We start from the raw sequence: 15,000 nt of genomic DNA, 5'->3' as shown, positions 1-15,000 counted from the left end.
GTGTGTGTGTGTGTGTGTGTGTGTGTGTGTGTGTGTGTGTGTGTGTGTGTGTGTAAGTAGACTTTTATGATGGAAATGTTCTGAATTGGGAAGTTTTGTCATTATTGGTTCATGCGTTTTGTTTCATTGCCTGCTGGAAAAATGTTCAAACAATAAATTTAAAATGCGCTCTGTCTAACAAGTGTGCTGTATTAAACAAGGAATATCATTTAATAAATTCAGAAAGGTGTATCAAACAACACATGTATGTTTCTTGTTTTGTGTGCAAAGGACCTATGATCTGAAAACAGCCCAAAGGTAATCTTTATCCACCACTGGCCAGATGCATTTTATTTGGATGTGGGTTTCAATGCTGTTTCAATGAATGTGAGTTTCAAGGGCAGATAAGTTTTAATGCTAAGTCTATTTTCATTGTGAGACAGTATTGTTTTGTTTATCAGATGTCTAGTAGTGTCTGTGCATTGTGCTATAAAATGTAAAAATAAAATCCAAGTAATCATTGTAGAAGTAGAGCAGTATACACATTAGTGTTTATGATAAATGCAATAGCCAGGTAATGGGACATTGGAATGGCTTCAGGGGGACTCTGGTGCTATATTGTGGTTGTCTGCTCTTTAGTTTGCATTTGAAAGTTGGTATCCCACAATTCCATTGGGGTGGGTGGAGTTATGCAATTACGTATGCAAATGTTATGTTAATCAGCATACATATTTGTACCTATTTTTCATGGGCTTTGTCCAGATTTTTGATGTTTCCAAGTAGAGAGGTATGCTCAGAGCTAATAATATATATGGGTGCATGTCTTGCTGCCTGCCACTGGGATAAACCATTCATTTATATTGAATTCAATCCAAGTGTGTTTCTTAAATCAAATGTCAGGATGGTGGAGTAGTAGTGATAAAAATGAGCTGGTTTGAGTAGTGAGTATTCAGTAGGGGTTCAAGGTTTATTTTTTTCTTGCTGGGTCACAATAGAGGCACAGTAGTCAACTGGGGGGCATATGTAGGATATCTGAAGACCAAAAAATAAATAAACAAATAAATGCAATTCTAAAAGTCAGGTGTGGGTTTGAAATTCCATCTTTAACCAGTTCAGTGCACCAGTACCCTAAGTATACAGTCCTCCATCACAAAACTACAGTTTTCCTCTGAAGTCCCCAAAGTATGACCTAGACTGAGAGGTGCTTCCTGCAACCACCCTCCCCATGCTTGGAGAACTATTTGGCATCTGTCTGCAGAATCAACCATTATTTCTCACTAGGGTCGTGTCTGACCAATCCCCCCTAAGGAAAGTAAAAGGACAACCAATCTAACCCCTAGTGCTCATCAGACCCTAGAACAAGGAGAATCACTCTAGCATGACAGTCTTCTACCATCCTCATTGCCCTGCTCCCATTTACTCTGCAGCATCAAGCATGGAGAGACAGACTTCTGCAGCTAACTCTGTGCTAAGAATGGAACAAGGATGCCATAAACTGAGAATGGTACAGGGCTACCATTACTGCTTCAAGAGGAAGTCATCTTTTTTCTTCATGCTGGGGGCAATTAAGCTTGGAATCAAAATGGAACTCACCCTAACAAAATGCAGGACATCTGCTGATGACCTTTTTCTCTTCACTGATAAATCTTTGAGTATGGAAGGGGACACCACTTTCTTCCAAGAAACAATATTTGTAGTTTAGGCTCGGGACCTTAACTTGGAAGAAGAAAAAAGTTTTCAGGAGGTGGAGTATGCAACATGATACCCCATGTGCATTGTACCACACTCGTATGGGTTCTAAAGACCCCTAAAATATGCAAATGGTAAAAGAAGGCATAAAGTAATACAAAAAGGCAAACAGAAAGAGGTCTTTTTCCAGCTGTACAGCACTGTTTTGGGGACCACAAAACGTCTCTCACGTGATTCATTCCACAGACAAATATGCAAATGTATTTGCACTTCCAGTTTGGGCTCAAGTGAGAATTTTCATGACATCCATTTAAAAGTAACCAGATAATTCTGAAAAAAAACTTCTCAATGACCAGTACACAAGATACTTGTCTTCATATTGGAAATTTCTGAATAAAAGATAAAATTCCAACCACTAAATAAAATCGGATGGCCTGTGAGTGACAGAATTCAGGAAAAGTGGTTTCTGGTGGTCACAATACAGGAAAGTTGTCTGGGACCTAAAATCAAATAATTCACATGCTGCAAATATAACATAATAGGATAATACAGGCAATTTTAAGTTTTCCAAAATATTGTACTTGTGTATTCAACTGACTGTGCTTGTGTGGCCAAGTCAGCTGATCGGAAAGACTTCTCATGCACTTTCTGAGCCAACGATGGGGATCAATAAAAATGACATTTTTTTTTTTTTGTTTTTATCATTCCAAGTACTGGGTTACTTAAGGGGTACACAGGGGGACATGTGTCCTTATGTGCCTCCATGTTGTACTACCAGTGCCACTATTATACAATCCTGGAGTTAAACTAGATACATATAGTTGTGGTGATGTGAAGGATACAGGCACTCCCTTTACAAACAGTTATATTTACACTCACGCATAACACCCACACACACTACACATGTACTAAAATCACCACACATAACACAACACTCAGACACATACACTCTCAATTATGTACCCCAACCAACCCCCAAAACTCCCCACAAAAACTAAAAATAAATTTCTACCCAAAATTCTTAAAAATTAAACACCTGCTTGAATCTCCATATGCAAATGAACATCGGCCGCTATAACACAATACCCTTAGCTTCTTACCTAACAACCTAAAAAGTCATTTTTTTTTCTTCATTACAGCATTCCCCAAAACAAACCTCTGATTAATATTTACCACCTTCTACTCTCTCTCTCTCTCTCTTCTTCTGCAAAACAGCAGAAAATAAATAAAGAAATCCAAGTTCAGCACTTCTGTTGTCCAATTCCAACTTCATCCCTTTCTTCAGATATATTATGATCCCATTGGTTATCTCAGATGCACTAAAGAAGTCTTACAATCTATACATTATTTTCATATGAATTATTTTCATATGAAGTGCTCCGCTTGTTTTAAAATTGTCTTATTTGATTTTGACTTCTAGCAGTCATCTCTGATTTTCTTTATCTGGATCTTTTTAGGTTTATAAATAATTCCTTAGCTGTCATTTTTTTATCATCTCCCTTGTAACCATCATCACACTGGCAACTTAAAATATAGAAATATCCTGATGTAATAGTGCTGTATGAATTGTATGCAGTTTCAGCATGCCCTATTTCCAAGAGAACACTATTTAATCAAGTTGTACATCTCCATAACACACTACAAGGCCACAGTATTATAATTCGATGTGTGAAATATGATTCTTTGTCAATAAGAAACAATTATAGGGGAGTGTGGCCAAGATGAGCTCCAGATAGCATCAGTTTTCTTCAGCTCTGCCAAGTTAATTTTCTATGACAAGATTTTTTTATATAAAATTTATCCTAGGAAATTTTTTTTATATATTATGCTACTAGATAATATCTCCTAGGATTCTTTAAAAAAATTTTGCAATTTAGTCTTTTTTTCCTGTCAAAAAAATACATTGGAATATTTCACTCATCACAGACCTTCAGAATGAGGTTCTCAAAAGCTAATAACCATGAAACAACTCTTAACAAGGAACTACAATCCTTACTTACAAACAGCCAGGATTTATCAACAAAAATAGATAAAATTGACTTAAAGTTGGACAATTTCATGGAAAAATGTTCTAAACAGATGGACTTACTCCATGAAGATCTCCTGCAACAAAAGGCACAAATAACAGGAATTGAGGAAGCTTTGAATGATAGGCTACAAGAAGGAGAAAACAATATAGAATTCTTACCAAAGCAAAATACACTTCTTCAAACAAAAGTGGATGACCTAGAAAATAGGTCACATAGAAACAATATCAGAATTTTTGGTCTTGCAGAAAATATTGAAGGCAACAACATGGCAAGCTTTTTAACATCTTGGCTACCTAAAGTACTTGACTTACCTGAAGCCTTATCCTATGACATTGAAAGAGCCCATAGGTCCTTAATTTCCTCTAATACTAACAAAACCTCATCAAAATCAATTATTGAAAGATTTTTGTCATCACATGACAAAGAAATGGTCCAAAAAACAAGTAAATGATGTTGTCATTTGTTTTGATAATGACTACTTCTCGATGGTTATTGCCTTTAATTAAATAACTTAAAAAAGCCCAAGCTAAGACATATCTTTTATTTCCGCCTAAACTGAAGATTTTCTGACATGATGGTCCTAAGACTTTTGAAGATCTGGATTCTGCTCTGGTATTTATTAAAAACATAACATTTTGGACAAAATAGAAGAAATGGAGTGGGCTAACTCCTCACTGAAAAGAATGACAAATGTTACCCCTTGGAAAATGTCAGAAAAACAGAAGAGACTAAAAAACAAGTGATATTTGAACTTTATTTTTTTTTTTGTTTTTTTTCCCTTTTTTCTGATCATTTGGCTACATACACAGGTTAGGATTCCCACTGCCTGTTATTATAAGTTCCTGATACTCCATGATGCTATATTATTATACTGATACTAGTAAAGTTTTATTGCTGTGCTTTTAAATTCATCTGTCTGGGAAAAGAGACAGACTATAAGGTTGGTAATGGTGTTTATTTGCTGTTGTCTCCATGTATTTGCATGTAATGTTTGTTGTATTGCTCTGTGTTTCTCATGGACTTGTTTGTGTGCTCTGTTGTTACTTTTTGGTCAGTGAACTTGCATTGGTACAGGTCTGCCTTTATACGATCTGTTATTTTAGCACAATACTTCTTTACAGCATAAAAAAGAAATGTACTCACTGATTTTATTGCTGGAACTGTTCAAATTGTTTTTTGTTGGCTTTTTGAGCTCAAGGAGTCAGGTCTCAAGCCATTCCATTGTTCAGCAGGCTTATTTAGCATAAATAATGCACATAATGCAATCTGGTGATCTCTGACCTCTGATGACGCATTTCTGCAACTAAAAGAACATTGCAATGCATGTAACAAAAGAAAATGGAAAGCCTTAAGCCAGAAGAAGATTGATTTATTTATTTATTTTACATTTGTTGACCAGGATAGTCCATCTGGGTTTGAGCCCATTTCCAGTGGAGGCTTGGGGAGAAAAGCTCCAATAAAACAAGAACAACATTGACAGGTACAGTGTCAGTTTTACATAGACTTTAACAGAAATATCTAGAGACAATAAAAAAGTACAATATACAATAGGCACTTTAATGAAAAGGAGGAAGTTATTACAATATAGTAAAGACATATATATATATATATATATATATATATATATATATGGGTCTAGGACTAATGCGCGAACTGCCATTTCACCGAATCTGAAATGGCCAGGCATACTTACGCAAAAGTGCTTTTCACCGAAGAAGCACTTTCGCGGAAGTATGCCTGGAGGTAGAGGGAGTTGTAGGGGAGTGACTGTTGTGGATATCATACTACGATGCTGTTAAGGGAATTTTTCCCTTTTCCCCACTGTAGTGCAATCTCAGAGTGAGAATAAAGTAGGGGGGTGTGGGGGTGCAGGGGCTTTTACTGTTTTTTTTTTATTTTAACACACTTTAGCGAAAGTGCTTTTTCAGTAAAAAGCACTTTCACTAAAGTGTGTTTGGTGATAATGGATTCGGACTTTTTATCTTTTGATCAAAAGTCCTAGATCTATATATATATATATATATATATATATATATATATATATCTTTTTTTTTTTTTTTTTTTTTTTGAGGGCACAGGTCCATCTTTAGTTGACCATTTGAGTATACTTTAATATGTGTACATATGTATACCCTTACAAAACAAAAGAACTTATCAAATTATACTCTTATTGTAGGTAGCTGACAGGTGGTGTTAACAAGTGGGAGTGGGGTATACATGGAGACTATAAACTTTAGGGGATGAAATTTTATGTGAGCGTATGTAGTATTAGCCTGGCTTGGTGCAGGAGCAGAGACAGTTGTTAGTGAGGTGGTCTTTGAGAAGAGTTTTGAATTGGTGTAGGTTGGTAGCATTTAGGATGTGTTGAGGGATTAAGTTCCAAAGTTTATAAATGTAGTGGCAGTAGAGGGCGTCCCCATTTTTGTTGCTTTTTTATACTTGGAGGAATGTTTTGTGTGAGGATCAGAGTTGCCGACTGTTGGCATATGGTTGGAATAATTGTAGGGCTGGGGTTCTCTTTGGATGGTATATTACTTGGTGAGTAAAGACAAGTTGGTATAGGTTAGTTGTTGTGGGAATTCTAGCCAATTTATTTGTTGTAGGGCAGAGCAGTGGTGGGACCTATATGGGGAACTAGTGGCAAACTTGGCTATTTTATTGTAGGCTGATTCAAGTTTGGTAAGGTCAATTTTGTTAAGGTTTGTAAAGATGGGAGAAGCATAGAGAACAGAAGATAAGAGATGAGTCCTGGTGATGCTTAGTCTAGATTGGCTAGTTAGGGAAGGATTAATTCAGTAAAGAAAGCCTAGTTTGATGTGTGTTTTTTTAATGGTTTGAGAGAGGTGTAGGTTTGCTATCAATTGGGGCACCTAGTAATTTGGTATGTAAGCTGGTGTTTATGATTGTGTTGTTGGAGGAGTGAATTTGAAAAGTGGCTAAGGGATTGGGTGTTTTGGTGGGGAGAAAGCGCATGAGTTTGGTCTTGTTTGGGTTCAGTATGAGGTTAGTGTTAGTTAGCCAGGATTCTACTTCTAGGAAGGATTGTTGTGTTACAGCCTGTAATTGTATTAGAGAAGGGACGGAGCATATCAGGGTAGAGTCATCTGCATATTGGATGACAGAGGTGAGAGATGTGGATTTATGGAGTTGATTTGTGAAGATGGTAAAAAGTAGGGGGCCTAATATGGAACCTTGTGGACCTCCTATGTTAACAGGGAGCAAAGCTGACAGCTCCTGTTGCCATCTAGCAGCCTGCTGGCATTGGGTTAGATAGCCTTGGAACCAAGCTAGGGAAGAATGACTGAGATGTAATGTGTCCAGTTCTGACAGCAGTTTCTGGTGAGAAACTGTGTTGAATGCCTTTGAGAGATCTAGAAAGATGGATGAGACATATTTATTCTGATTTCTGTGTTCATTTATTGTGTTAGTAAAACTGAGGAGGGCGGTTGTGATGCTGTGGTGGTGGTGAAAACCATGTGGTGTGTTTGATAGGAGGTTATTGGAGAGAAGGTAGTTTAAAAGCTGGGAGTGAATAGATTTTTCTAGTATTTTGGAGAGCGGTGAAAGAATGGCAATGGGCCTGTAATTAGTAAGCTCGGTAGAGCTGCCACCTTTATGCAGTGGGGTGATATAGGAGATTTTCCAGATTAGTGGGACATAGTTCTCAGAGATAGAGCAGTTGATGAGGATAGAAATGGGGTAGGCTACAACTTCGCAGGCAGCTTTGAGGAATTCTGATGGGAGGTTGTCAGTAGCTAGGCCGGTGGGCTTGAGCTTGCTGAGTAGTTTTTTTATGGTATGGGTTGGGACGGGGTTAAAGGAGAAGGAGTTTACACCCTCATTGTTGGCTACAGGGATTGTAGTAATGATGTTTTGGTCATAGTCAATAACTGAGTGAATTGTGTTTATGAAAAAGGAATTGAATTGTGTTGTGATGTTATCATTTGATGGGGGTGTGGTAGGATTGGGGGTGGACATACTACCAGATTGCAGGAGTTTGTTTATAGTGGCCCAGACTTTTTGGGGGTTGTTTTTGTTTCTTTGCTGTACAGTGATGTAGTAAGCTTTTGTCAGCTTTTATCTGGGATTATGCTTTATTCCTAAGTTGTTTGAAAAGTAGAAGGTTGTTATTGCTTTTGTTAGCCAATGTTCCCATGCCTTGTCCCTTTCTTTTAGTAGGTCTTTGGTGTTGTTTCTAAGCCAGGGTGTGTATTGGTGTTTTATTCTAGCTATTCTGCAGGGGGCCAGGCTGTTTAGGATGTTGAGGAAGGTGGTATTAAAGTGTTGAATAGCATCATCTTGTGGTAGTGTTTTGAGGGGGGACCAGTTAATTTGTTGGAAGAGGCAGTTGAAAATGTGGGTATTAATTTTTTTCTTGTTGCAGATTAGCCTATAGACTACTTGTCTAGGTGGACTAAGATTGTTTCTGATTAGATATGTGGGTAGGTGGTCAGTTATGGTACTGGGGAGGCATCCAGCTAGAAGGGATATGTTATTTTTATTTGTGAGAGTCCAATCTAGGATGGATTGTTTGTTAGAGGTTTTGTCTATTCTTGTGGAGTTTTGTATGAGCTGGGAGAAATCATATAGGTTTATGACATTGGATGGATTATTGGAATTATATGTGGACCAGTCATGCTGAGGTCACCCATAATTATGGTTTCTTGGTGGAAGGTTGTGGATAGCCAGTGAAGTATGTCTTCAACTGTGCTAGTGTTATCTCCTGGAGGGATATAGATAGCCACTATGATTAATGTTTTGTTCTTGTTGATATTCAATTTGTTGATGAGTAATTCTGCATTGTTAGATGTAGGAAGTGTAGTGTTGTTAACTTCTAGGGCTAGATTTTGTTTAAACATTATTGCTACACCTCCTCCACATTTATTTTGACAATCAAGTCTATATATGTTGAACCCTGGGGGAAGTATTTCATTGTTTTTGACATGTGGCTTAAGCCAAGTTTCAGTCAAAATGGTTATGTTGGGGAATGTAAGTCAATTAGTACATGGAGGTCATGGATTTTGTTTAGTATACTTCTTAAATTGTTTGGGGTGAAGGGGTATGGTGGAGTTGATTGAGGTGTAAGTGATAGTTTGTTTATTGGTAGTCTTGGGGCCAGGGTTGCGGTGGATGTCACCACTGAGTTTTAGTTTTGATAATATATGAAATAAAGTTGTTATAAGTTTGCTTAGTTGCTTGTGGTTTCTAAATAGTGGTTCATTTTTGTGTCTGGTTTGATGGTATTTAAGTGGGAGGTAGTCTATTTCTGTATTGTTGTAGAGGTTGGATGAAATTTGGGAGTTGTAGTGGTGGGATATGGGCAGTGGAGAGTTGGTGATGGAGTTAGTGGGGTGATCATAGTAGATGGGGTTGTAGAAGTTAGTTAAATGATAAAGAAGGGCTAGTGTGAATAGGTTGGCTGTGTGGAGAGATAAGGTAGTAAATAGTGTTTGTTTTAGTAGATGTAATGATGTGTGTTTTAGTGAATGTAACATTGTGTGCTTTATTAGTGTGTTGAGGTTGTTAGAGTGGGACTAACAGCATGTGGTTAGAGTGTGTTGTGAGATGTTGGAGGGTGAGGTGATAGTTGTAAGTTTGTGGGTATGTGGTAGAGCAGGGATTACATCAGATAGGAGGGTGACTATGTGGGAGATCTGAGCAGCTGAATGTGAAGGAGGATATGTGTTGTATTGTAATGGTGGGGGAGGGGGTATAGTGGAGATTGGCCTGTTTGGATTACAGGGTGTGACAACTGTTAGATGTGTATGAAACAAGAGGGTTGTTTGTATTAATAGCATCAATGTATTGATAGCATTTTATAATGGTAAAAAGGGTAGGGATTCATAAAAGGTTAATATACGTGTGCTAATGGATGGGTGTTGATTAGAATTAGTGTGGAAATGTAAGTACTTTATAATTTAAAATTGTACAGGTGGTGATTGGTAGACATGTGTGAGTGGGAGTGGTTAGGTTTAGATAAATTTGAGTGATTTAGGGGAAGGAGGGAATGGGGGCAGGGTAGGGGAGCAGAGTAAAGCTTGCTAGATCAAGAATGTAAGCTACTTTAACTGTATTCTAAATGAAAATAAACAAGTGTCCCTGGTAAGAGGAGGATATCATCTCAAGCCAAACATTTAAAAGATTTTATGAATTCATATCATCTTAAATATATTAATAATCAAGCTGATTCAAAATCACTTTTCTACACTTTCTTTTCAAATAGACATGGTTCTTATTCTAAAATAGACAGAGTCCTTATTTCTAATGAAACGATCAATAACTTATCTAAATCTAAAATTATCTCTTGTCCATTACCTGATCATAACTCCATAACTTTTGATTTAACAATTAGCTCAACCTTTAATGTTCAGATTAGAAGAATTCCAGCTAATATCTCTAAACTAAAATACTTCAAATAATTTCTAAGCACTGAAATCCAGAACTTTATTGATTTGAATACTATCCTAGATACTTTTGTAATATTTGTGTGGGATGCCTTAAAAGCATATTTATATGGGAAAGTAATCAACTGGTATACTAACAAAAGGAAAATCTGGGACAAAGATTTACAAGAGATACAGTCTAAACTAGATAAACTTAAACTTAGGAATAATAAGAATGAAACAAAGAGATGAATAAGGAAATTAGCAAACTAAATAATAAATATCTAGAGGTACTAAATCATAAGACTATGATTAGTTTGGAAAAATTTAAATTCATAAACGTTTCGACAAGTCCTAAATTCCTAAACAAATTAGCAAATAAAACTAAAAGATTCAGTAAATTTAATCATATTAATGGGATATTTTCTCCTAAAAAGAGAAATGTCAATAACTTACAAGATATATTAAGGGAATTTAGGGAATTTTTTCATAAAATCAACCATAATCCAAATCCTATAGAATCAAAAGATAAGAGACTTTATTAGTAAATATACAAATAATAAACTCAATAGACAGAAAATAGAATCCCCTGATAAGCATATCTCATTTACAGACCTTCAAATTCAAATTAAGCTAAAGCTTAATGAAGCCCCAGGAAATGACGGAATCAAATGCGAAATTTATAAAATCATGCCCAAAACTGCTCTTAATTTATTACATAATGTCTTTCTAACAACCCAAACAGATTCCATTAGCCCTCCCTCATGGAAATATACCTGTATATCCCCAATATTAAAACCCAATAAAGATCCTTCTAAATTTTCTTCTTACAGACCCATTTCTTTGCTGAATGTTGAATACAAAATATTTATGTCCATTTATGCTGATAGGCTAAAAAAATTCTTCCATCTCTGAGAGATGAAGATCAAACAGACTTTATTATTAATAGAAACACATGCAATAATATAAAAAGAACTATAACACTAATTGACTACTCCAGGGTTTCCCAAAGTGTGCACCACGGTGTCCTGGGGAGCAACGGCTTCCTCACAGGGGTGCCACGAACTAATAAGCTTAGCTGCAAAATAAACCATGAACAGTTCGCAGTTTATTTTGCAGCTAAGCTTATTAGTTCACAGCGAACTAAGTCTAGACCTACACTGTAGCTTTTTAGCAGCACTAGCATCAAGTATAGCAGCGGTCCCCAACAACAGGGCCGTGGACCAGTACCGGCCCATGGAGCACTTGGAACCAGGCCATCAGGTAAGTGAATGCCTGTATGAGTGTGTGTGTGTGTGTGTGTGTGTGTGTGTGTGTGTGTGTGTGTGTGTGTGTGTGTGTGTGTGTGTGTGTGTGTGTGTGTGTGTGTGTGTGTGAGTGAATGCGTTCATGAAAACAAAAGAGTCTGTGTGTGTGAGAGAGATCAAGAGAGTGAGAGCGATGTGTGAGTGAATGCAGGAATGAATGAAGAAGTGGCTGAGTGTGTGTGTGTGAGATCCGGAGAGTGAGAGCGATGTGTGAGTGAATGCAGGTATGAATGAAGAAGTGGTTGTGTATTTGCATGTGTGTGTGTGTGTGTGTGTGTGTGTGTGTGTGTGTGTGTGTGTGTGTGTGTGTGAGTGTGTGTGTGTGTCTGTGTCTGTGAATAAATGCAGGTATGAATGAGGAAGTGGCTGTGCGTGTGTTTGTGTGAGATCAGGAGAGTGAGAGCAATGTGTGAATGAATGCAGGTATGAATGAGGAAGTGGCTGTGTGTGTGTGTGTGTATGTGTGAGATCGGAAGAGTGAGAGGGATGTATGAATGAATATGTAAGTGGGTGTGTGGCATGTGGGTGTGACAGACAGTGAGAGCGATGTGTGAATGAATGCAGGTATGAATGAGGAAGTGATTGTGTGTGTGTTTGATCGGGAGAGAGTGAGAGCGATGTGTGTGAGTGAATGCGTGCATGAATGCAAAAGAGACTGTGTGTGTGTGTGTGTGTGTGTGTGTGTGTGTGTGTGTGTGTGTGTGTGTGTGTGTGTGTGTGTGTGTGTGTGTGTGTCACGGGGGGGGAGAGTGAAGAGTGAGAGTGATCCCTGGCATCAGTAGCTATGAGGTCTATGTAAGTCTGGACCATATCACTGGACATATACCTCTCACCCTCTTAGATCAAGAAATCTGGACAAAGCCAAAAATAGTGGGGGTACAAAGGCACAAAATTTTGTACTGCTCTCACAAACTTACAAAGTTGATAGAAATGCAGATTTTGCATTAGCATGAATTTTCTGAAGGGTATGAAGTATGAAACTCAACTATCTATCATTATTTTCTGACTTCAACCTCAATGATCTGCCAGTGATTTGCCAGTCAACAACAATTTTATGAGAAAAAGACCAAAAATATGAGGCAAAAATAAGGACATTCTGCAAAAATCTATACAGTTGAGAGGTATGCTGGACAGAGCCAAACAATAGGGACAGATTTTAAATATTGCTCTTATAAACTTAAAGTTAATAAGGTTGTCATTAGGTTTGCTTACCTCTCAACCATAGTAGATCAGTGTTATGCTGTTAAGCAAAATGTACACTTTTTTTTTTGATAATTGTCTTTTATTGTACTTTTGAGCTTTTCTCCCCAGGTTTCCTAGTCCAGTCGAGCAGCCTAGTTAAACAAATGTCAAATAAATAAATAAATGAAATATGCACTTTATGCACACCGCGGGGGGGACCTTGGGAAAACCTGGATTCAGCAAGGGAGCCGAGAATCGAAAAAGTTTGGGAACCATTGGACTACTCCAATAGTCAAAAAAAAAGATTTAATATTAATGAGTTTAGATATAAATTGCACTTTTGACCCATTTAATTGGGATTTCTTGTTTATATTATTAGAAGGGTTACATTTCTCTGATAGTTTTATAAATTTAATCTCACATCTTTATAAAGGAAGTCAAGCTTATATAAAAATAGGTACTAGTATTTCACAAAATACCTAAATTTCTAAAAGAACTAAACAAGGATGCCCTCTTTCTCCTCTACTCTTTACTTTAATAATTTGAACCTTGGGCTAACCTAATAAGAATGGAGAAAGACATTGAAGGTCTTAAAATAAATCCAGACATATCAAAAATACAGTTATTTGCAGATAATGTTCTTATTACCTTAAAGGGAAATAACTCTTCTATTACTTCTTTATTTAAATCTATGGAAATTTAAAAAAAAAAATCAGGGTTAATTTTTAATGACAAAACAAAACTACTCCCCATTTATCCGAGCAACTATGAACTAGATAAAAAATATTTTAAATACTTAGCTAAACCTGAACAAATAACATATCTGGGAATTATACTCAGGGCCTAAAGAACATAATACACCTTAATTACAGTCAAAGTTTAGATGTTATCCAGAGTCTTATAATAATTGGAATAAACTTCTTTTTACGATGGAAGAAAGACTATCAATAATTAAAATGATAATGCTTCCAAAAATATTATATATTATTCAGTCAATTTTGCTACCCCCTCCAAAATCAATAATCAAAAAAACTGAATTCAACTATATTAAATTTTCTATGGTTTCCAAACAAACCTAGAGTGGCATTAAAGTATCATTTAAGAGATTCGTCTAAAGGAGGGATAGGATTTCCGGACTTGGAATTATACACAATTTCTTCTGTAATTAAAACTGTATCTCTTTTAGTAGATACAGATTATACTGCCAAATGAAAAAAATACTGTGAGGTATTGTCTAGGGATTTATGCACTAGGCCTAAAGCTTACAAGTTATCCATATTAAATAATCCATTTATATGGTCATTAAAAGATTTTTTTTCACCACACATACTACACCAATGTATTCATATAGCTATATTTCACTCCTCTTAAACAATTTTGGAAATTTTATTTATAAATTCACAGTATATAAAGAATGGTCTTTCCTTCTATACCCCATAGCTTTTACACATTGAATTATATCCTCCTCCTCCTCTGACTCTACTAAAGTGTTATTATTCAAAGAAAAAAGTCTAATATACTGGTTCTGGGTCTATATTACGTTATCAAAAACTGTATCATCGAACACCACACACCGACACACATATCACGAACCGCAAATACGCCGAACACCCTAAACCACGAATTTTCAAATCTCGAACCATCATAGTCAGCCAACACCGCCATGCGCTACATAGTACATGCCCAAACATAATAAATAAAACACATACATACACAAACCAAACCCTACTTCTAACCCTGCACTAAACCTTACATACATTACTATCTATGCACTTACCCTAACCGCACTTTAACCCTAAGTATAGTATTTTTGAGTTTATGATTCACACGCTCTCTAACATTATATTTACAGGTTCATAGATTCATAAGTACTTACTAGGTTATTGATCTCTAAGGTCCGTAACTATCGTACACTTACCCTACAGACATATACCCAAACAAAACAAATAATCCACACACATACAGTTAACAAAACCCTACTTCTAACCCTACACTAAACCTTACATACATTACCTATCTATGCACTTACCTTAACCCGCACTCTAACCCTAAGGTCCGTAACTATCGCACACTTACCTTACGGAGCTATACCACAGATGGGCCAACCATGACACTTCGACATTTCACATTTTGCGGTTTTGCACATTCGCCGTTACCATAGTTCGCGCTATACATGTCTGTTTTCTAGTGTTCGATGATACGGGTTTTTGATAACGTGATATAGACCCCTGGCTCCAGATGATGGTAATTGATGATTTGAAAACTACTGATAATTTGATATATGAGTTTGAATTAGATAAGAAACTATAGTTAGAACTGCAAGTATATAGGCAGTTCCTTTTAAACACAATTGAGATGATGTCTCCTACAACCTACATATCTGTTCCTAAGCTGCTAAATTACTTGATAATGACTATTTAAAATACATTT

This window comes from Protopterus annectens, chromosome 2.part0 (genome assembly GCF_019279795.1).
Source record: "Protopterus annectens isolate FY-2018-M chromosome 2.part0, PAN1.0, whole genome shotgun sequence".
Classification (NCBI taxonomy): Eukaryota; Metazoa; Chordata; order Ceratodontiformes; family Protopteridae; genus Protopterus; species Protopterus annectens.
Note: the sequence above shows the minus strand (reverse complement) of the source record.